The sequence below is a fragment of the Odontesthes bonariensis genome, chromosome 3, assembly GCF_027942865.1.
Source record: "Odontesthes bonariensis isolate fOdoBon6 chromosome 3, fOdoBon6.hap1, whole genome shotgun sequence".
Taxonomy (NCBI): domain Eukaryota; kingdom Metazoa; phylum Chordata; class Actinopteri; order Atheriniformes; family Atherinopsidae; genus Odontesthes; species Odontesthes bonariensis.
In genome coordinates this window covers 35,765,526-35,788,060 of record NC_134508.1, presented here as the reverse complement: position 1 = coordinate 35,788,060, position 22,535 = coordinate 35,765,526, and the positions used below count along the sequence as shown (strand labels likewise).

The 22,535-nt window shown below is 40.8% G+C and overlaps 1 pseudogene; it reads right to left on the bottom strand.

Annotated features, from left to right (window-relative positions):
* The window catches only part of LOC142376987 (dynein axonemal heavy chain 8-like), a 40,043-nt pseudogene that overhangs the window by 5,738 nt on the left and 11,770 nt on the right, over positions 1–22,535 (bottom strand).

Below are 22,535 nucleotides of genomic sequence, written 5' to 3'. Positions count from 1 at the left end.
CACAGCGTGGTTAAAGAAACATCTTTGTCAACCTATTGTTCTTTCCAGACAAATTTGTTGGTCATTAGAGGAAGTAATGGTTGGAATAGTTTCCGAGCTTTAATCTCAAACATCTTATGATAAGACTGTGCAGACATACTTCTTAAATCACGATAAAGCCATACCTTGCGAGTGACAGATCAAAGATTTTGAGGAACTGACCCAAGGAGGTCTGGTACATGATATTGACCATGCTCATCTCCGTGATGAGGAAGTACAATGTGCTTCCTCGAGAGGCAACTGGATGGTATTCTTCTTGAGCGACATTGATCTTTACTTCTGCTTCAGCTGCAACACTGAGCTTTGCACTAACTTCCGCAGCAGTTTGCTTAGTCGTGGTCAGAATGCCAATCATGGAGTCATCATCAACCAAAGAACCTTTAACCAGACAAACAGACACACTTTCACTTTAGGAAAAAGAACAGGTATGACTGGAGAAACTGGCATTAGTCTACAACAGTAACTATAGGACCTTTAGTGCTGCTGAGTTTGTACAGCAAATTGTTTTCCAACTCCTGCATCTTTCTTTTATTAGCAGTTACATCCTCAATTAGTTTCAATCTTTCTGCTTCTAGCTCCTGTTGAGATGAGTGAAAAAAAACCAAGAGCCAGTCAATATCATATTCTTACACTGGAAAAACAGTTATCTAAAACAATCACAGATAAAGTTATATTTTTAAACCAAATGGGGAAAGCAAGCTGCGTTTCTGGAACAAACGGCACACTCACGTATTTTTCTTTGAGGATGACTCGGCCGAGCAGCTGGTTCTCCAGGCCCTTCATGTTTACAGTGAAATCAATAATGGATGTTTTTGCGCTGACCTCTGGAGTGTATGCTGGATTAGGCAGTTTGGTAGTTATATAGAGCTGGAACCCATCCATTACGTTTACCTCTTTGTCTCCTACTTTGACCTATAAAAAAACATTGAAGACAATTTTAAGAGTGTACACATTTTAAAGTTGTATTGGTAAATTTGAATGGACATGAAGGTTAAAAATACCTTGAAACTGGTCCCAGATTTGATAAAGTTTTTCTCGAGCACGTTGTCCAGGGCTGGGTCGAGCTCCTCAAATATATCCTCAATGAGCATTGGGCGTCCCATGGAAATACAATCTTCCAAATGTGTGCGAAAGAATTTGTGGTTGAGGGACGTGACCTGAACATGAAATCAGTTTACTTCTACGACATGCTTTACTTAAGCGTGTAATTAGGGTAAAAATGACACAAGTGAAAATCATTTGGCTATATACTTGAAGTTCGTTGGCCTCTTCCTTTTTCTTAATCCAAGCTTTTCCCTGAGTCTGTGGATCGATGAGGAGGGGATATCTTGTTGCTTTTGTGACGATGATGCCATTCTGAACTGACAAGTCATCTCCCGGGAGTCCCTGAAGGTTCCACTCACTTATCTTAAATATTAAAAATGATAGTCAATGGTTCAAATGATTTTTTTTTACTTTTCACAGGACTAGTATCAAATAAAAATAGGCTGGCATTGTTCTCACATTGGGAGCATCCACCAGGGCAGAAATGATGTTGAGATTTTCTGTAAAAGGGATTTTGTGCTTCCGGAGCTCCGCCTCCCAGATGTCCTTCAACAACATATCACGGAAACTCTGGTTGAATGGACCGCAGTACGACAAGAAGCCGGTGAGCTGGAGTACGTCACCCACAAGTCTGAAAACAAAGGCAGAAGCAGCTGGACTCATATAAAAGCCATTATCAAAACCTTTTAAATCTGTCCTTGAAGAACCAATCCTTAATTCTAGTAATGAACCTCTTTAAAGACTAACCCCCCTTGGAATATAACATTTTGATATTCAATTGCATTTCCTTTGTAACCTGCCTGTTTATTTGTGACTTAAATTCTTTGCGTTGCTCGATCCAGCGAGCTTTCTCTCCACTAAGTCCGTCAATAAGTGCAGATGCAGCCTGCATTTTATTCCTACACATCTCAGCATCATCCACCAATTCCTGAAAGACAAGACGCCTGTGTCAGCTACAATCTCTAGATTTAAGTCAACGCAGTCGTGACATTTTTCAAAAGGGTGCGTCACACCTGTTTCTCTTTCATTGCAGCGTCGCATTTGGCCTTGACTTTGTCAAACTCTGCTTGCTTTTCAGCCAGCTGAGTCTCTGCCGCGCACAGCTCGTTATTAGCCACAGTTAGACGGTTCTCTTGAATGGCAAGGTTGGCCTGGAAACAAACAATGCAGTTATACTGTAGCATAAAAAGGCTTTGGGCTAAAAATGAGGTTTAATCACCTATTTACCTAAAATGGATTCAAACAGGCTGAGAATAGAGAGTTTTAAATGGCATTATTGGAGAAGAATAGCCGCCTACGACAAATCTAAAATGAAAAAGAAAAAAAAAAAAACAGTCGCCAACATGATGAACTTTAACTTTACCTTGAGTGGCAACACTTCTTTGTTGATGGCAAAGAATGAGGCCATAGCACGAGTCCATGCGAGCAGACCAGCTACACTACCACACACTTTCTTGGCATTTTCCATGGTGTAATCCTCCATGTCAAAGTAAGGCTGCAGTAGTTCCACAGTTTCCTCGTTAATGCTGTCCTTTGGGAACTGCTGGAGGCTTGTCAAGAAACCAGAGCCACTCATAAGCTGAAAAGGACAAAACAAATGAATTCATGCAAATGCCATTTGTGAGGAGCAGAGTTGAGTCCGCTGGCTCACTCCACCTCCTAAAACTAATACTGAAAAAAAGGCCTGCAAATGTGGGCTTGAAAAGAGCTGCTGTGTTATATCTCTGTAGTATTTCAACCAAACATGACACATTTAAGACCTCAGGGCACAATGTGTCTCCTTTAATATATGAGTGGAATTCATATATTTATCATTTGCAACAACTGAATTTTTAGAAAAAGGAAATTTGTTACCTTCAGTGCTTCTGACCATGATGGTTGAAGACAGCTTCGTTCTGGATCACATGTAACAGGGTCTAACTTTTTGTTAAATAAAATCAGACAGCAGTCCATGATCCTCATGACCAGGTGTGGAGGCTTGGCCAATTTTCTCACTGTGGCAATGTCAGCTGGCTTGATGGTCTGTGGAGTTTTTAAGTATATCATGTAACATATCGTAGAATGCACGGTGTAAATATCTTCAAATAAGTCAGAGATATCTCACATTCAGTGCAGCTGTAGCTTCTTCTAAAGCTGGCCTGGCAGCCTCCAGCTTTTCCTCAGCTATAGCTTTCTCATACTCTATTCCATCCACAATTTTCTGGGCTCTGTCCTTCACAACTTGGACCTCATTCTTCACAATGGTTGCAGCTTTAGCACTGACTGTCACCTCTGCCAGCACCTTGGTGAATGCAAAAATAAACATCTCATGCCTTCAAATGCATCATACGCGTGCGTCCATGGTGTTGAGCTTTCAAACAGCTTTTCAGAAATGACAAAACCTCTGTCAGCTATTCACATCAAACCAGAAGCTAATTTCCACAATGAACCTATGAATAAACTGATTCTGCTACCTCACTATGTACAGAACTCAAATTGTTCTTAATTTTATGGTTTTACATTACTGTGGAAGTACTGATTGGAGGAAAGTTGCTCATAAACATCCATCCATCATCAATCTTATCTGCAGGTCACAGGAGCTTGGACGTATCTGATTTACCTCGTCAGCTTTGGCAGATGCAATAGCGAGCTCTTTTTCCTTTACTTCAAGATCTTTTGATAATTGAGCCACCGACTTACTGGCCTCCATCAGTTTGTCCAACCCTGGAAATCAGTAACATCTGGTGTAATCTTTTACAGGAGTAGACCATACAAAATCCTCCATAAAGTACACAATCTTTATAAAGACACAACTGCCTTCCTGTTCAAATTCCTTACCAACATTCATGCGCTCTGCCAAAGTGTTGATATAGTTGTGCTTTTCGGCATATAATGTTTTGTAACCATTTATAAAAGAAAGGTAAGATTTAGGGGTGACGTGAGCTCGTCTTCGAAACCTGAGAGATGAACAACATACAGCGTTAGGACTGTGTTTGATAGCGTATGTTTCTGAACAAATTGGATTTGTGTAAATGTGATACCTTTCAAAGTAACTTTCACATGTTTCAGATACTTTGTGATGATAGGTTCCCATGGTGGTCATCACTGAAGTCTTCACATCAGCTGGACAAACCATGTGAAACTTAGATAAGAAATAGGTGGACACAGCAACCAGAGCCTCATTGGGCCAAGGGGTGAACCAGTCCATTGTGCAGCCGGAAATCAAGCCCGGAAACTTCAGACATCTGGAGCGAAACTTCTGCCCCACCTTTAAACAAGAGTAGAGTAAAACTCCAATGAAAAGGTTCATTTATGGAGGTAGTTATGGGTGTAAGTGTATATATAATGTCACTGTTGAGCATCTAAACATGCTGTGAATAAAAAGAGATTTGGAATAAAAGTAGCAAAAGTTTGGGCGGTTGCTTTTGGGTATAAACAGAAAATATACAAAGTTTCAACTTACCGGTGAGAAGCACAGAACAACGTGTAAATTCTTCCTTGACCGAGATATAAAGTAGTCATAAAGATTGTCAAAAGTTGGTGGAATTCGAGGAAACTCCTTTTTCATAACTGGGATCAGGTTCTGGGTGATCTCTTGCATCTCATCTTTTGCAAAAAGATTGGAGACCTGAAACGATTACAACATGGTCAGGACCAGCGAAGCTTTTCCTTTGAGACGTTACATTCTGCCCCACCTCTTTGTTTCAGTCATACAGGACCAATTCCAGTCCGTTTCAATTAGACTGAAGATTCCAGTGTTCAGTTACACAATCAGCAGATATTCAGATACGCCTTTATACCTTTATGAGATCTCACCTCTCCAGAAGAGAGAATATTGTTGAGGTACTCGAGGAAAGCCTCATCCTTGATTTCGTTGTCTGTAAAGACGAAGGTGATGCCTTTGCCCTCAGCCCCCGCTGTGTTATACAACAGTTTCAGGTCATCCATGAAATTACTCATGTTGTATGTTCTAAGTAAGGAAAAATAAACACCACATAATTGGAAAGAAGGCCCAGCATTTCACTTTCAGTGCAAATGCAACTACAAACAGCTCATGGCTTCAAAGGACACTCATTCTTGTATTTTAAAGGTAGGGTAGGAGATCCTGGATTTTGAGTCCAGCGAAGCTGCATTTTGAAAATACACCGGTAAAAAGTCCCAACCCTTTTCTTCACTTTCCCCCCGAAGGCACACCTCTAGAGTACATGAACGCGCACGAGCAAGAAGGTGCACGAGCGCTGTTCTGACAGCAAGCATCGATTGTTGCCGTATTTAGTATTTAGTATTTAGTTTATGCTCACTATACGTTTAATAATGCTAGGTGCTAGCCAAGCTGGCTCTAGTTTAGCTTCCTGCCAAGCTTCTGGACGTGTAATTCGTTCACGGAGTAGGGTACGCGCACAGGGAGAAGGAACGGTCGGGGGGGGTGGGGGGGGGGGTAAAAAAATGTTCCAGAAAAAGATCCCCTACCCCGCCTTTAATAGGTACGTTTATCGAATTGAACTTTTTATTTGTTTCCTACTTTTAAGGATAAAATTAATAGCAGTTAATTAGAGCTGATCTTAGTACTGTATTCATGTGCTTGACCAATCACCCGAGACCCTGGAAGAACGTCTATAGTAGGAGCTCAGAGTTTATAGAACTCCTTCTGTGGCGTCTTTCATTTCTACTTTGGAGCGGGAGCTTTCCCAGCATAACGGAGACATGAAGGTGACGTGATAGGTCCAGATGAGGTAAGTGTACAGTGACTGGTTGAAGGTATGAACACACCACTGGAACCACTACTATCAAAGAGAAGTAAAAAAACTAAAACAAACAAACCTATTTAAAACATTGCCTATAAGCAATATATAATAAGAAATTATTGTATTATTATTATTTTTTTTAAAACAGAGGAATGGACTTAAAGTGACACCTAAGGCCGACTGAGACAGGTTTGCAGGTTATATCACTTGAATGCAAGCAGAAAAAAAGCCCCTGATGGTTCATTGTCCTTTGGAGAGCGCCTCTAACCCTCAGAGAGCCCCAAGAACAGTTTGATCAGTGTGATTAAAGTCCCTACAAACAGAGCTCTCACAACTATGACTCATCTCACTTGGTTAATGTGATCTGGAAGATGCTGTATCCAGCTATGTATGAGGCCAGGCGCGTCAGACTCTGTTTTCCTGATCCTCCCACTCCCACAAGCAGGGCATTTCCATTGTCAGTGCGAATGATTCGTGAGACCTAAAGAGGAGCAAATCTAAAAAGAATCAGTATTATATCTAGCCTAGTCTACAAGAAATGCATCAGCTATACTCGCTTCAGGTGTCACCTTGACAAGATGAGTCATTGCGTCTTTGAAGAAAACCAGATCCAGGGTGGAGCCCCTTACTACCTCATTGTGCTGAGCTTGATACATCACAAGCTTATCTGATAAGAACTGAAAATCTGGCACCTGAAACAAGTTGTTCATACAGATTATGGTGACAGTTTCCTCCATCAACTTACTACCATGAAACTATCAAGCGCTGATGTACGAATTCAGATTTCACACCAGTTCATAGATCTTAGGGGCATCAAAACAGGCATCATCGTCTTCCTCTCCAGTTGGCTCAGGTGCATCTCGGAGGAAGTCCACAAAATACGGCTCAGAATGAAGCTCTTGAACGAGGTTTGGGTCAACGTGCTCTTGGATGACACGACATACAGCCTTCTCAAACCAATCTCTGTCCTCAGAGCAAATAAACCTGCAACAAAGCAAAGTCTTAGAGTAATGCTTTCTTCCAACTTTTTGTTTTTTAACTTAAAAAAGGATTTTACCTGTCTGCTATCACCCTTGTACATTCACACTTGAAAAGAGCCAATAGGGTGGAGATGTCACCACACTCCTCTGCCTTAACGTTTAACATTCCCTGCCAGATCCTGGACAAGTCCCTCAAATTGAAAATGTAGTGGAACTTTGATGGTGTTGGAAGCATTTTGACCTTCAATGTGGTGTCATAAAACAAGTTAACAAACTTATCAATACCATATACCTATAATCAATTCCTATTATAAACTTCTCATCATATTCCAGGTAAGTACCTTTGTCCACTGCCAAACGATCCTCCCAGCAGACACTAGACATTTAACCATTGCTGATATGCTTGGCTGGAATGCCCTGCATTCATGGAAATATCCAGAGCCAATCACACCTGCACAAAAAGAACATGAAGAAACCGTTAACTGTAAAATGAAAACTACAGTAATGGAAGCAGAACAAATGGGATTATTTTAGACCAACCTACCAAAGATCTTATCAATGGAGGTGTTGGCTGGCAGAGTGCAGTTGAAGACTGTAAACTGTCTCTTCAGTCTTTGTGGGATGTCATTTCTACCCCCACCAGGGTGGATCATGGCAGCCAGAATCTGTGCATCCTCAATCGTGGTGAAATCTCCTGGTTTATCCAGATTGTACATGCCAGTCATTTCCATCATCTGGCGGACTATCTCATTTGTGATCTGGTTGGATAGCCACATAAAGTAACTCATCAGATTAAAGCGACAGATAGACAGACAGATGTTAATTAAAAAAAAAAGAAAGCAACACCTGATCTCCCCATTCGTTGACAATAGGCATATTTATGTCATCGATGAAGATGGTCATCCTGCGTCCTCCTGGGGGTCCATAGGTGCTGCCAATCCTTTTCTCAATGTAACTTTCCACTGATCGCTGTGTACGAAGAAAGTTTTTGCAAACATGAACCAATGTAGGACTGTAAAAATTCAAGCACAAAAAGCATTTTAAAATATCTTTTACCTGATACATCAAGGGCTCTGTGGCAGATGAGAAGTTCAGTGATTTGAACAGATCCGTCTCAGGATCGTATTTCTTTGCATAGCCTTTGATCATCACTGTCTTCGCTGTCCCTTGTTCACCAATAAGCAGTACGGCCTGTACATATAAAACATTTAGAGTTTAGACAAAAAGTAACATATTTTTAAGTATAAACATTATCTAAATATTCTTTTAAAAACCACAAGATCACCTTGTGTTGTTTGGCAATAGTCTCCAGCAAGAAAGAGGTTCTTGCGTTATCCACATTTGGAACAAGAATGGAGGTGTAGTCAGGCACATGGTCAGTTGGATAGACATATTCCTCCACAAGATTGTTCCAGTGACACCATTCACCTAAAACAAAAGTCGCCATTCTTTTTAGTCACATATAAACCCATTCTCATCCCATCGTTGTCAAAGCTGGCGATGTGCTGAACGTATGCACAATGGGTCCTTTCATGTCTGTGCTGTGGCGCACCACTCGAGGCAGTATCAGACATCTAAAGCAAATATTTCTAATACATCTTATTTCACAACAATTAACAACGTATAACTGATACTAAAGATTACTCTCAGGTGGGTATATGCAGTGCGAAGGGGTCTTAACAAAATCTCCGAATCTGATGCCTCTGGAATGAGACCAGATTCTGTAAACCCTGTTGAGGGTAGCAGGAGGCTGAAGCCTTTAACAGCTGCTATTGGTTAAGAAGGCAGGGACGCTAGAGCGTCCAACACAAGACTAATACAGAGACGGACAATCAGACACTCGCAACTACAGTGTAAGCCATGCAGATACAGGGAGGGCACACAAACCCCGCAATAATACCCTTTTTGCTGTGAAGTGCTAACTTAACCACCATGCCACCACATTCAAATGCTTGTTCACTTTAAACTATACAAAAAAAACATCAAATTGATGCTCTTTTACGTGTCAAATAACTGTACCGTTTGTGTTGACCATGTACTCAAATATAGTCTCTCCCGGCTTGGTTTGAGGCACATCAATTTCGCTTTCATGACCTCTCATGAAGACCTCCAGCTTGTCTCTGTCCTCTAATTCTAAAAGAGCTCCCAGACTCCACATCAGGCAAAAGACAAAGAGGCGCTCAAGGTGCTTGCTTCCAGCAAAGCCCTCTGTCTCCTTGGTTGGGAGGAGGCCCTCCAGCAGATTGACGGACTGAAGAAGGAACATAGTCAAACAATTCAGGCTTCGAGGCATCATCTGATTCTGTTTTTATTCTCAGTCTTTTTTTTTTTTTAAATACACACCTGTATTATGTAGTTACACTCCAAAAGCTCCATTTTGGGTTTAAGGTTTTGCCTCATATACATGTAAACATCCTCAAATGTCTTTTCATATAAACCGATGATGCTCTCTGCCTCTCTAGCAGGGCGCTTCTTGGCCCATCCCTGCAATACAAAAGCCAAGTTCTATCTAAGCACTGCTTACAAAGCATTGTTCTTTTTCAGGAAAAAAAAAGTCTTCAACACTTAGATATCACAAAAGTACCTGGAGGATGGGTAGCCAGCTGAGAGCTGAGGAGCTTATAAAAACCATTCCCACACGGGACACAGTAGCAGGGGAGGCATTATCCATGTTGTGCACCTCAAACACCAACTTGCAGGATGGTGACATGACGATGCGGTCACCATTAGCCAGGGTCAGTGTTTTGTTATCATCCAGGACTGAGTTGAGGTTCTCGATCCATATTGCATCAACGGGACCATCCAGCACAATCCAGATGACTTCCCCTGAAGAGTAAACCCGTCGAAGCAATTAAATGTTTGAGTTCTCCGGCAGCCTCTGGCACTTTGTCAGTCACTAATGAGCCGCTGTCCCACTACTGGATCAAAAGTGGGCGAGCCAGTGTGTGCCAAGGACAACAGCATCTCCACTGTCATTCCCAGAACTTAAAAGGGGCCTGTTTTGGGGTCCCGTAGGAACAGGAGCCTGGGATTTGCCCCAGCTGCTACCCTCGGACCAGACAAGGCTAAGTGTAGTTCCGTATGCGGTGGTGTCAATCTGAAAGGTGGGTTTACATGTCAGGGACGAGGTGCTTACGACCAAGGCAGCTCGGCGGGTCACCATTTTGTTTTGTTGTGTTTTGGTTACAACGCACTGTGCAGTAAACCATACTGGCTGTCTCATGTGACGTCTCATATTTTAGCTCTAAATATGCATGAACTGGCATCTATAGCTTAAAGGGGAACTCCGGGGCATTTGAAGCGTGTTTCCATTGCTAGAGGTTGTCAAATACTGCTAGTAGGACACAGAGAGGTCCAGATCTGCGCTCCCTGTGTGGAGATCGCTCTGTCCGCACAGCATGTCATGCGAGGCTAATACGTGGTGGCTAAGGGGCAAGCGCTAACCCTTCCACGTAAAACAACAACCTGCACACTGCAGAAACGTCACACCACTTTATAAACCATCCGACAATAAAGTCACAAGCCTTACCATCAAAACCATATGCATGGTTCTCACATTACTGGCATGGGGACGTTACAAAACAACTTTATAAACAGCATGTAACTCACCGGCTGGTTGTAGGCTCGCGCATGTGAAAGCCCAAAAGAGTCGATGGAGGATAATCCCATATACAAAACAATTATATTCTCTAGAAAAACTGCTTTCAAGTATTTAAAACATTACAAAAATATTACTGGGCATATATTGTTGTAACGTTTTAAATACTTGAACGCAGTTTTTCTAGAGAATATAATTGTTTTGTATATGGGATTATTCTCCATCGACTCTTTTGGGCTTTCACATGCGCGAGCCTACAACCAGCCGGTGAGTTATATGCTGTTTATAAAGTTGTTTTGTAACGTCCCCATGCCAGTAATGTGAGAACCATGGATATGGTTTTGATGTTAAGGCTTGTGACTTTATTGTCGGATGGGTTATAAAGTGGTGTGACGTTTCTGCAGTGTGCAAGTTGTTGTTTTACGTGGAAGGGTTAGCGCTTGCCTCTTAGCCACCACGTATTAGCCTCGTATGACAGGGTGTGCGGACAGAGCGATCTCCACACAGGGAGCGCAGATACGCACCTCTCTGTGTCCTACTATCAGTATTTGACAACCTCTAGCAATGGAAACACGCTTCAAATGCCCCGGAGTTCCCCTTTAAGAAAAGTGCTCAGCTTCTGAGCTGACATTTTCATTGTCTTGTTGAAGCTGGGCAGTAATATCGTGCAGATGCAGTATTTAGCATCACATTAAAATTGCAACAACCTTTATATTGTGTTATACTGAATGTAATATGATAAAAATGTCTAAAGTACAATACTATGTATTGCTTAGATATTATTTAATACAATACCGTTTTCATTTGGACAGTTTTATATTTTTTCTTAGGATCTCATCTGTATTAATCACAAACACTTTCTTAGCTTAGATGTTGACAAAATGTTGGAATTACCCTTCTTAGCTTTTAGTGACCTCCGCCACAGTGTGGAAAAGATTCCATCAGTCCAATCATTAGTTGCTGCATCCAGATGACCAAACATCTGCGGAGCAGTGATTGCTTTGGGGTTCATGCGCATCTCTCTGTGTGGGGTTCCACATTCACTCAGTGATCTCATAAGAACGTTGATAACCGAGGTCTTCCCGGCCCCACTTGGGCCTAAAGTCATCAGCCCATGGCGCACTCGAGAAGACTCATAAAGCTGACCCAGACAGCAACAGTGATATACCAGTAAGAAAAGTACTTTCCAAAAGCTAACTTTATAATAATTATGCTAAACAACAATTTTAAGGCACCTGAACAAGCTTGAGGTTCCACGGTGGGTGGTTAACGAGACCGGCAAGCTCAACTTGATTAGCAACAGCAGCTTGAAGTTCAGTATATGTGCTGTTGTCCTGCTGGATACCAGGGAACAGATCATTGATAAGACTAAGGAAGAGGGGCTCATCCTCATCCACCTGAAACACACAGATGGATTTTTTTATTCACAGCACTGTATCCAGTGTACAGAGTATACTTTCACACCCACAATTCAATACAATTCAATATATCACAGCTGTTGGTAAGAACTAAGTTTGTGTGATACCAGTTTGGACAGATTCATGTCACGAAGCACTCTCATGACAGTGCTGGACTCAGTGTCATCAGGTCGAGCTCTTTTACACGCCCCAAGTGTTCTCAACACAGACAGGATGTTCCTTAGTCCAAAGTCATAGTGGACCTGTCAAATAGCAGAGGTTATATGTCAGTAGTTCAATAACCAAACAAAATAGGACTTATGAAATGCTAACAAGATTCTCACCTGTTTTGTGAGTTGCTCCTCACAAAGTTTGTAAAGAACAAAGAATTTCTGTGCTAAGTTAACATTCTCATTGAATCCACAACTGGCTAGTTTGACTCTCATTATAATCTGTCGGAGACAAAAGTGTAGAGGGATGTGTTAGGACCACAGCAAAAAGAAAAACGTTTCTCTCCACAGAAAGAAGCCTTGACCCACCTGCCTGTCTGGCACCATCATGGACACTGTCCTGAACTGCACTTTTAGATTTTCAGGAAGTTCCTGACGGCCTGCATATCCTGGATTCTAGATACAGAGGCATGACATATCTTTGTATATACTGTATATCTAATGTTTTCCATCTAGTTTCAAGGAGTTTCTTTTAATAGGACTGTGTGTTTCCATGTCTTACCATGGTGATAAACACGCCGAACTCTGGATTCAAGTTCACGCAGTCTCCGTCCGTAAAAATGAAAGTGCTTCTGTGTTTCTTTCGTGATGTCAGAACAATTGAGATCTGCTGAGCAGCAACGGAAAGCACTGGCAGGTCGATTCTGTTGAACTCATCGAAGCAGCCCCAGGACCCTGACTGTGCAAGGCCTGGAAAATAAAAACACAATAGGACATCACATAAATGAAACTGTACACCACTGCTCGATGACTTGTTTCATTGCCTAATGTACCTTTATATATCCTGCCGAGTCCTCTGAAGTCCATTTGGTCCGAGCAGTTGAAGACCACAACGTACTTGCCAAGGCAACGACCCATGTCTTTGGTGGTTTCAGTCTTACCAGTGCCGGCTGGCCCAGCAGGAGCTCCTCCCATACTCATGCCCAGAGCCTGGGCCAGTGTGATATAACACCTTTGTAGAAAAAAAAAACTGTTCTTGAATGCAACATAGGAATTAAAACCTACAAGCAAAGTTGACTTATTACAGCAAGTTGCTTATAAAAATCAATTTTCTCTTTTCTTGCCTGTCAGTCAGAGGGGTGATGACCAGCCGATCAGTACAGCCTAAGAACTCGTTCTGATAGATGAAGTCGACATTAGTTATGGATACAATGACTTTGTCCAGATCCTCCTTGAAGTAAAATCTGCTCTGCTTCAGCCATTCAAAGTCGCTGATACATTTCACACGCTTCTTTACCTGCAAACAAAGCGGAGCTTAACTCAAGTGTTTTACAGAAAGAAAAGAACAGACATTTACTGAAGAAAAAAACCTTACCAGGTCATTAAAAATGTCACTCTGGTGCACATGAATTGTGACAAGTGTTTCATATTTGACTCTGTCAAATTTGCTCAGGTCACAGGTGGTTTGTTTAATGAGCATGCTGAGTAGGTTGTGAAACCTCTTTTTCGTAAGAGGCATGATCTCCTTCTTATCGGCAGCGATTCTTAGGGCCTCTTCAGAATCTCTTGTCCAAAGCATCTGGATTCCTAACAAGCCCACCTTAAAACAGACAAGGCAGAATAAAATGAATCTTGGGAACTCTATGAATATAGAAATCAATTATGATACCATCGTATCTCTCAAAACTACGGAAGCCCAGAGCGGACGTGGTACGTATAAACTTTTTTTTTGATGGTTTTCTCCAGATAACGAGATAATTATCTCGTTATCTGGAGAAAACGATTATTGTTTTCTGGAAATGATCGAAAACCATCAAACAAAAGTTTATACGTACCACGTCCGCTCTGGGCTTCCGTACAAAACTCCAAAGATATTCACACTTGTTATTTAAAAACTTTTTTCCACAAAGGAGGAAAGTTGTGTCATAGATTTAGTACAAGACTGAAGCTGTGGAGAAAATCTATAACAAAAGCAAATATCACACAGTACAACCTGCTGGAGGTGCAAGCCATGGCGACCTGATAGATACTGGCTTGCATTAGAAATCAACCTGCTAAATGTATTTCCAAGCGGCCACAATGTTGTCTACTCACCTGTGCTTGATATTTGTCAAGGAAAGTGAGAAGGTCAAAGTCTTCATCGTTTATCTCTAGATCTGAAGCTCTGATGATGGAGTGTAAGGAGGCTTGCTGTTGCAGCAACAGCTCTCCAAGCCAGAGCTCCACAGCTCCCTGCGCCATGACACATTTGTCCAGCTGAAAGCAGAAATACACGTTTATCAAACTGCAATTATCAAAGATTTCTAAAAACCGAAGAATTGATACACCCAAGCAATGTTACAGATTAAACTACCAAAGATTATAAATCTTTTTTTTTTTTTTTTTCCATTTACACGAACTGTAAAAGGGATTTACAGCCCCAATTTCAATATAGTCGGGACACTCTGTTGAAATTAGGTCAAAGAAAACATAAAATGTTGAAAGTGAGACATTTTACTGTTTAATGAAATATTTTGAACTTGATGGTAGCAAAATGTCTCAAATAAGTTGGGAAGGGATCTGCAATAGGCTGGAAAAGCAAGTGCTACTAAAAGGAAACAGCTGGAGGAACGTGTAGCAGCTGGATATGACTGGGTATTGGAAAAGCCCCTTAAAGTAGCAGGGAGCAGGGGCTCAGCAACCTGCAAAAAAACTATGTCAACAAATGTTGGAGCAATTTCAGAACACTGTTCCTCAAAGTAACACAATATTTCATTGTCTACTGCAGTGTTTTTCAAACCTGGTCCTCGGGGACCACTGCCCCGCATGTTTTAGAGGTTTCCTGCTCCAACACACCTGATTGAAATGATCAGCTCGTTATCAGGCAACTGCAGAGCTTGTACTGGTCTACAGTACAAAATATCATTCAAAGATTGATAGAATCTATCTATGTAGAATCTCTGTCGTCGTTGGGCCCTCAGGCAGCTCTGTATTACAAACTTTTTACAATAATTTTGTCATGGAAATCACTACATGTGCTCAGGAACACTTCCAGAAACCACTGTCTGTGAGAACAGCTTGCCTTGCCATGCACAAATGCAAGTAAGAAGCTCTATCATGCAAAGAAGAAACCTATGTGAATGCCATCCAGAAACGCTGCCATCTTCTCTGGACCATGGTTCATTTAGAGTGAACTGAGGAAAAGTGTAGAATTGTTTTGTCATTAGACAAATCAAAATTTAAAATTCTTTTTAGAAATCACAGACGCTGCGTCCTCCGGACAAAGAAGGAGTGGGACCATCCATGAGATTTGTAAATCACTGCATTCCGTTTTTAATTATACATTAAACAGTGGTCAAACCTTTTAGGAATTGGGGCTGTACAATGGAATATTTTTACATGTTGAGAAAACCAAAATGAATCAGTTAAACTCTTTAAAAGCACACGACATACCGGTAATTTCTCCCCTTCCTGTGAGAGAACGGCCAAAATCTTGTTATATTCCGTTGGATGAAACTCTGCTTCGTTGACATTGTCAAACACTCCAAGGAGATGAGACTGAAACACAATTGTATCAAAATTGACTTTTGTCAAGTGATAAAATGTCAACTTGAAAGTTATCCAAGTAAAACTTAAAGAGGTCATAGTGATTATTTGAATTTTCATTTTAAGACATCATGCAAACATTCAGATGTATGGCTGTAATTTATATTAATTAAAACAATAACTGAATACATAAATAAATGAATTTAAAAATGATATATATCTATATATAGGTATATGTATATCCATATATTCATAGTGACAACAATGTTCAAACTCATTCTAACCTGAATTGTATGAGAGTCGCTGGCTTGTCCAAGGATTTCCAAAAGAGATGGATCGGATACAAAGAAGAATCTTGGAAAAAGGAGCCTCTTCTTCTCAAGGTAACTGTTAAATTAGAAATACGTAACATCAACACCCACTGCACTGGTATAACAACAATCTATTTAATTCTGCACATCTTATTTTTTGAGTCAATCTAAAGTATTTGGACTAATGTTGTTCGTAAAGAATTACCCTGCAAGAGATTTCTGACAGAGCTCTAGCTGTTTCTGAAGCTCGGGTAGGTGATGCCCTAACATTGGGTCACCCACACAGCAGTCCACCACTTTTGGCACCTTCTGAGCACGCTGCATGACCTTAATTCAGGACTTGTCGATATCTTGAAAGCGTTTTGCCTCCTGTAATAGAAAAAAAAAGGGCGGTTTGAATTTTACTTAAGGAAGCATTCTAAGGTGTAGTTTTCCTCAGGATAGAAAGCATGAACTGCACCTGTGGGAGGTCTTTGGCGATGTCACCCCCAACAAACACAGCTTCCATGTAGATCCACAAGTTTTGCACAATAACCCACTGTTCAATGACTTCCGATGATGTTGAAAGATTGGAGAGCCAATCCTGGATCTCTGTTTTGTAGTATGCACTGTACCTGTACAAAGCAGATAAGGACACAAGCTACTTAAAGACATGGTAGGTAATCCTGTTCAGAAACACATTTTGTAATACTGGGTGAAATGGTCCGTCTATCCTGAGAGAAATCTATACAAGATGTATTTAGAAAAAGGGACGAAAATAATCAGACCTCTGTGGCAGCTGCAGGACTGAGAAAAAGCTGACCAATCCGAAATCAGCGGGACACTGATCTCGGATTGGTCGCCTACAAAAAACCAATCAGATGCCTCTGCTTTCTGCCTACGCCCCCCTCTGCCGGCTCCCTGCTCCATGTGCGCATGCGGTTCCACCGGCTTTGGATGAAGCACTGACGGAATGGGGAGGGGGGGGTGGAGCTTAGAGGAGTGGACACTTTCGAATCTTGCTAGCTCTCTTGCTAGCTCTCTAGGATTACCTACCATAGCTTTAAAACTTTAAAGGTGTTGTAAAATGCTGTTGGTAAATGTCAAATCTGTTAAGAACAAGATAAGTTTATTTCTACTTCTTCCTCTTTAACTAAGTGCGTACATTCACTTTAGTTTAACAGACTTTCATTATATTATTCCGGAGTTCAAGGCTCCTTAGGAACTGATTTAATCAGTGGAATGTAAATCTGAAGCTGTTGTTAACTTGTATTACCTGTTGCTTAGCAGTGAGCCCAGTACCATCAAGCTATCCTCCAGGATGGTAAGAATCTCTGCTGTCTCTGCCCCCTTCAGCATTAGTTCTCCTCTATCCTTGAATGTCATCAAACTAAGGGTCTGACCAGACCACAAGTCTTTTACCTGTGACAATTTGGCCTCAATATCCTTCTCTTTTACAGCAGATATGGAGATGTCCTATGAATGAAGAAAGCCAGGCTAAGGAGGTTAGACACATACAAAAAGAAGAAATATTGTTGCTAGAACTGTGGAATTAAATGTATTCAAACTTCCAGCGAACCTCAATATCATCCTTGTACTTCAGCAAAGGGGCTTCCATGATGTTCTTCAGCATAAAGGTTTTGGACTCCACCTCAAATTGGTGTCCAGTTAAGTCTCCAATCCGGTCCCAGTGTCTCCGCATCATGGATTTGTTTGCCATCAATTCCAGCAGCGGGCACGACTCATTGAAATCATCAATGGTCCTCTTTAGGTCAAGGAAGGCTTGCCAGTCCTTTAGTGCTTTGGGCAGCTTCCGGCACCTACAAATAGAGATGATAAACAATATATCTATCACAGGAATACAAAAGAAATCAAAAATACAATGCTGGCACAAAGCAGGTTGTAATGGCTCAGAAATACTCCACCTATTCTGAAATTCCACAAGTTCTGCATTGATCTTTTCAATGTCCACGTCTGTCCACAGGATTTTATAGTACCCACTGATCTTACTCATCACTGTATCATACAGGCCGTAGAGTTTCCGAAGCAGCTCAAGCTCTTTTCTAAAAAAAAAAAAAGGAAAAATCCTTAAAAGATATTACAATCTTTGTTAGTTAATATTAATGGAATTTTCATTGATGGCTCTGATAGAAAGCTTTGTCAGGATAGTAACAAACTTCTTCTGGTGTAGAAAGTTATTCTCCGTAACAGGTAAGCCGAGAAGTTGCTCCCCAGAAGTATATGTGGTGAAATTTCTCCACAGTTCATCAAATCTAGCCTGAGTAAAAAGAACATTTTTTGGCAATAAAATTAGATTCAGCAAACGAGAAGAAAATTGCCATGTTTATAAAACCAAAACCAAAATTCAAATTAAATGTAATTTCACATTTTTGTACTGCTGTTTCATGTAGTTTGTAGTCTTTTGATTTGAATTTCTTTTCAATTTGTCTTTATAAGTCTCTATCAAAATAGATAATCTTCCACTCAAAATAAAGCTAAAGGCTTTTCTTCTTCTTCCTCACATGTTTTAAGCGTAAAACATTAACTGGAATATAGAACGGTGAGAGTGAGCAGTAATGGTACCTGAAAGGCTTGCAGCTGCCTGCTGGCTACTTGTGGAGGAATTCCTTCAACCATTGGGCCTTCCTGAAATGCAGGATCATATGAGCTGATAAGAACGTCTACATTTTTCCAAACACCCATAGAAACAAGGTCATTCACAGATTACTTACAGAGTCGTATTCTTCCTTAAAAGAGTAAACATCCTTCTCGAAAACAGCAACACATTCCACAAGGTTTCGTTTGAACTTGGGCTGCATGCAAACCAGCTCATCTTGCACTGATCTCTGAGAAAATCCGAGTTCAAAATTCATTATCGAAGCTTTGTTACAGAGGAACACATCATGAAAAAAATCATTTAAAGAAAAAAGCCTGAATGTCTTGATAGTACTAACAGCTTTAGACTGAAGTTGTGTGAAGAGATGCCTCAGATTGTACACTCCTTCTGCTTCTCTTTTGGTCACTTCTGCTTCATTTTTGGTCAATATTTCAAAGGCTTCCTGTAAACAACATTATTTCATGTTTCTTATCAGTCTGCAATGTTTGCAACTGTAAAGGTCAAAGAGGGAGCTCTGCTTAAGGTACTGTATATGTCTAAAAAAACGAATGACCGTCCTAGTCATACCTCAATAGAAATTAACGTCATATCAGTCTGAATTTCAGCATCTCGAAGCTTTGACAGGGTGCCCATGGCATGACGCACATCTTCCAGATTAGAAACAGAATGCGATACTTGTACAAGGTATTTGTTGATGTGTAAACTGATGTTAATCATTTTCTTCTTGTAATCCTCCTTCAAGTATCTGCAGATCAGTTTCTTCCAGGCTTTGGTCTCAGCCATCAATGCCTTCTTTAATAAACCTAAAAAAAGGAAAGAGAAAGAATTTCCCATGTAAAGCTTGAATCACTCCTTTAAAACACCAAATTAAAAAAAAAAACTAGCAAAGGCTAACATGTGACGGTACAACCAATATCATGGGTTTTCCAATCAGCATTTACCCTGAAAAAGATTGTACACCCTCCTTCAGTTTTAAGGTTTAACAGATCATAATGGATAAATCCTCTGATCCTTACCAGGCCGTAGATACAGTGCCTTGTGAAAGTATTCGGCCCCCTTGAACATTTCAACCTTTTGCCACATTTCAGGCTTCAAACATAAAGATATAACATTTTATTTTTTTGTGAAGAATCAACAACAAGTGGGACACAATCGTGAAGTGGAATGAAATTTATTGGATGTGTCAAACTTTTTTAACAAATAAATAACTGAAAAGTGGGGCGTGCAATATTATTCGGCCCCTTTACTTTCAGTGCAGCAAACTCAGGCCACAGTTACACATAGCCGGGTATTTAGAGAAACGAATATTTCCCCCCCTCCGTTTTCAATAATAACATCGTGCACACAACATCGTTTTCAAAAAACTTGTCATTTACATCAACCCGCATAAAAGCGCGAATAAAGCCATGCAAGCCAATCAAAATCCTCAGAATCGAGGACTTTCCTCATGTGAAGGAGGAGGTAACGCGAGCAAATATCACAACAAAACTGAAGGCAATAAGAGGGAAATATAGACAGTCAGTGGATACTGGACGCAGGAGAGCCACGGAAAAGTGATGCTCCTCTATTTTGAACTGTGCGAGCAGGTTTGGGGTGGCAAATGCAATAAGGCCAGAATCGTTTGCACAAACGTAAAAATTAGTAGAACTTTAACATCATCCATGATAATCCTGATCAGTAGCCAAACAAACTGTAAACATAAGGCGCTCGCATGACGTTAAGCATTTTCTGGCGCATAATGTGACGTTTAAGAACCTAGAACGCCGTTTCTCCCAGTTGACACGGCAACACATAACCGGCGTTATCAGACATCTCCACTTTGGCCGGAGGTTTTAGAAATAATCGTTTTCTGTGATAAAAACGGGGTTTTGGTGTAAATGAGAGGCCAAACCGCAGGAAAATATCTGCGTCTTCCTATTGTGTAAACGGGGCCTCTCTCCAGAAGTTCAGTGAGGATCTCTGAATGATCCAATGTTGTCCCAAATGACTGATGATGATAAACAGAATCCACCTGTGTGTAATCAAGTCTCCGTAGAAATGCAGCTGCTCTGTGATAGTCTCAGGGTTCTGTTCAAAGCGCAGAGAGCATCATGAACAACAAGGAACACACCAGGCAGGTCCGAGATACTGTTGTGGAGAAGTTTAAAGCCGGATTTGGATACAAAAAGTAGGGATGGCCGGTGAAGCCTCATGAAGCTTCCACAGAGTTCATCTGATTGTGCCAGGAAATGAACCAAAGTTTCGGGGCTTTGAAACCACACAGAACAGTGGAATCTGGTGGTGCACCGCAAGTATCATCTGCTTCAACCAGCCTCATTGTCCTTGTTATACTTTAATATGTACAAAATAAAAAGCGTAAAAGAAAGAAAATTGTGATTTTATATGACAAGTGCTTGTGTTACATTGAAAGTGGCTAGTAGTTCTACTAGAACTACTAGCCACCGTACCTTGAAACCTTTATCTTCCACAATAGAAAATGGTTGCACATCCATAACAATCATATCCACCCACACAGAATCAAGCTTTTGCTTCCTTGACACTACAAAAATAAAATTCTGCATATCAAGAAAATAAACGCAGGGCAAACTTGTAAAATGCTGGATTCAAACTCATAACCTTTGGATGCAAAAGCCACTAAGCTAATCACTGAGCTATCAGTTAAGTGACTGCGTCAACCCACCATCTACATGATGTCTAGTTAAAGACATCATCCATAGCTAAGAATAATAGTACACTTTAGTTGTTTTAAATAATTCAGAAACACTTTGCGTAATTAACACACCTTTCTGTCAGAACACAGACAGAGAGGCGTTTGGTACACGGGACACAGCTGTGTAATAATGGCCGCAAGCGCTTTGTTTGTGATATGTGCTAAATAAACAAGTCCAAAATGAATGTATTGTCCTACATAACTTAGATTCTTAAATGTGCTGCCCCCTTATTTTAAGAAGAGAACTATATTAGCATGCATACCCATAATAATAATAAAGCCTATATTTACACTTGAAAAACAAAAACTGGCAAACATCTTACATCACACAATAGTATATTGTACAATAGTAGGGGTGGGCGGTATGGCCTAAAATGTATACCCCGGTAAAATTTGAGCCACTGACGGTATACGGTATATATCGCGGTATGGTACTTTTGTATATAAATTACAACAGAACAGTTTCTCAGTGGTTACCATAGCACCAAATAAACACTTTCAATCAGGATGTTTGCAGCAATATTAAATTAAATTTATTGTGCAAAACAGAAAACACAGGAAATATAAAAAATATATACGTTATATTTATATTTAAAAAACAAGAAAAGGTACATTTCCTCGAATAAACTCTGTGAGCGAAAAGCCGCTGCCTCTTGGATAACGGAACTTTCATAGGCGCCTTCCACTTATTCAACATGCTCAAATATGCGTCATGTTTCAGACACCCCATTTGTGCATGTTAAACTGCTTGTTAATACGATGAGTGTTTTATTACTTTCCATGTCTTCCAAAAGAGAAAATAATCAGGATTTTGAGGATGTTACCGTTACACACCAGCTGAGACGCAGGGTAGCAAAACATTATGGGCGTGAAAACGAAACTTATAAAATCGTCTCGGCGCATGCGCAAAACCACAAAGTAGCAAATCTCGACAAGTAGGAGAAATCGACAGAACACCGGCTTTGACTCGTTTCATATTCCGGAGCATGGTTAGCCCGCAGGTGGTAAAACAAATTACTCGTGTTACCTTGTCTTGCGATTACTGTCGCACGGCATATCCAAGCGGATGTTCAAAACTTTGCATTACTGCCATCTACAGGACTCATGAGCTATTGCGGTATAAGGTATGGCAAAAAAATCTCTACCGTTGGTGAAAAATACCGCATAAGGTATGATACCGTGCATACCGCCTACCCCTATACAATAGTATCACCTTATTAGGAGAAACCAAGGTGAAGTGATCCCAAGCCACAAAACGTTTCTTGCCAGAAGCCATGGAAAAGAGCAATGAATTGAATTCAATTCTGACAGGGCAACAGAACTGGTTGGGAAACCAGTTTGGGATTCATTCTCCTTTTATAGAGAATAGCGCGCCCAAGTGTTCAAACGATGAGAGACCTCTGAACCGTGGTTCCACCAAACAATGCATTCGGCGCTTCGG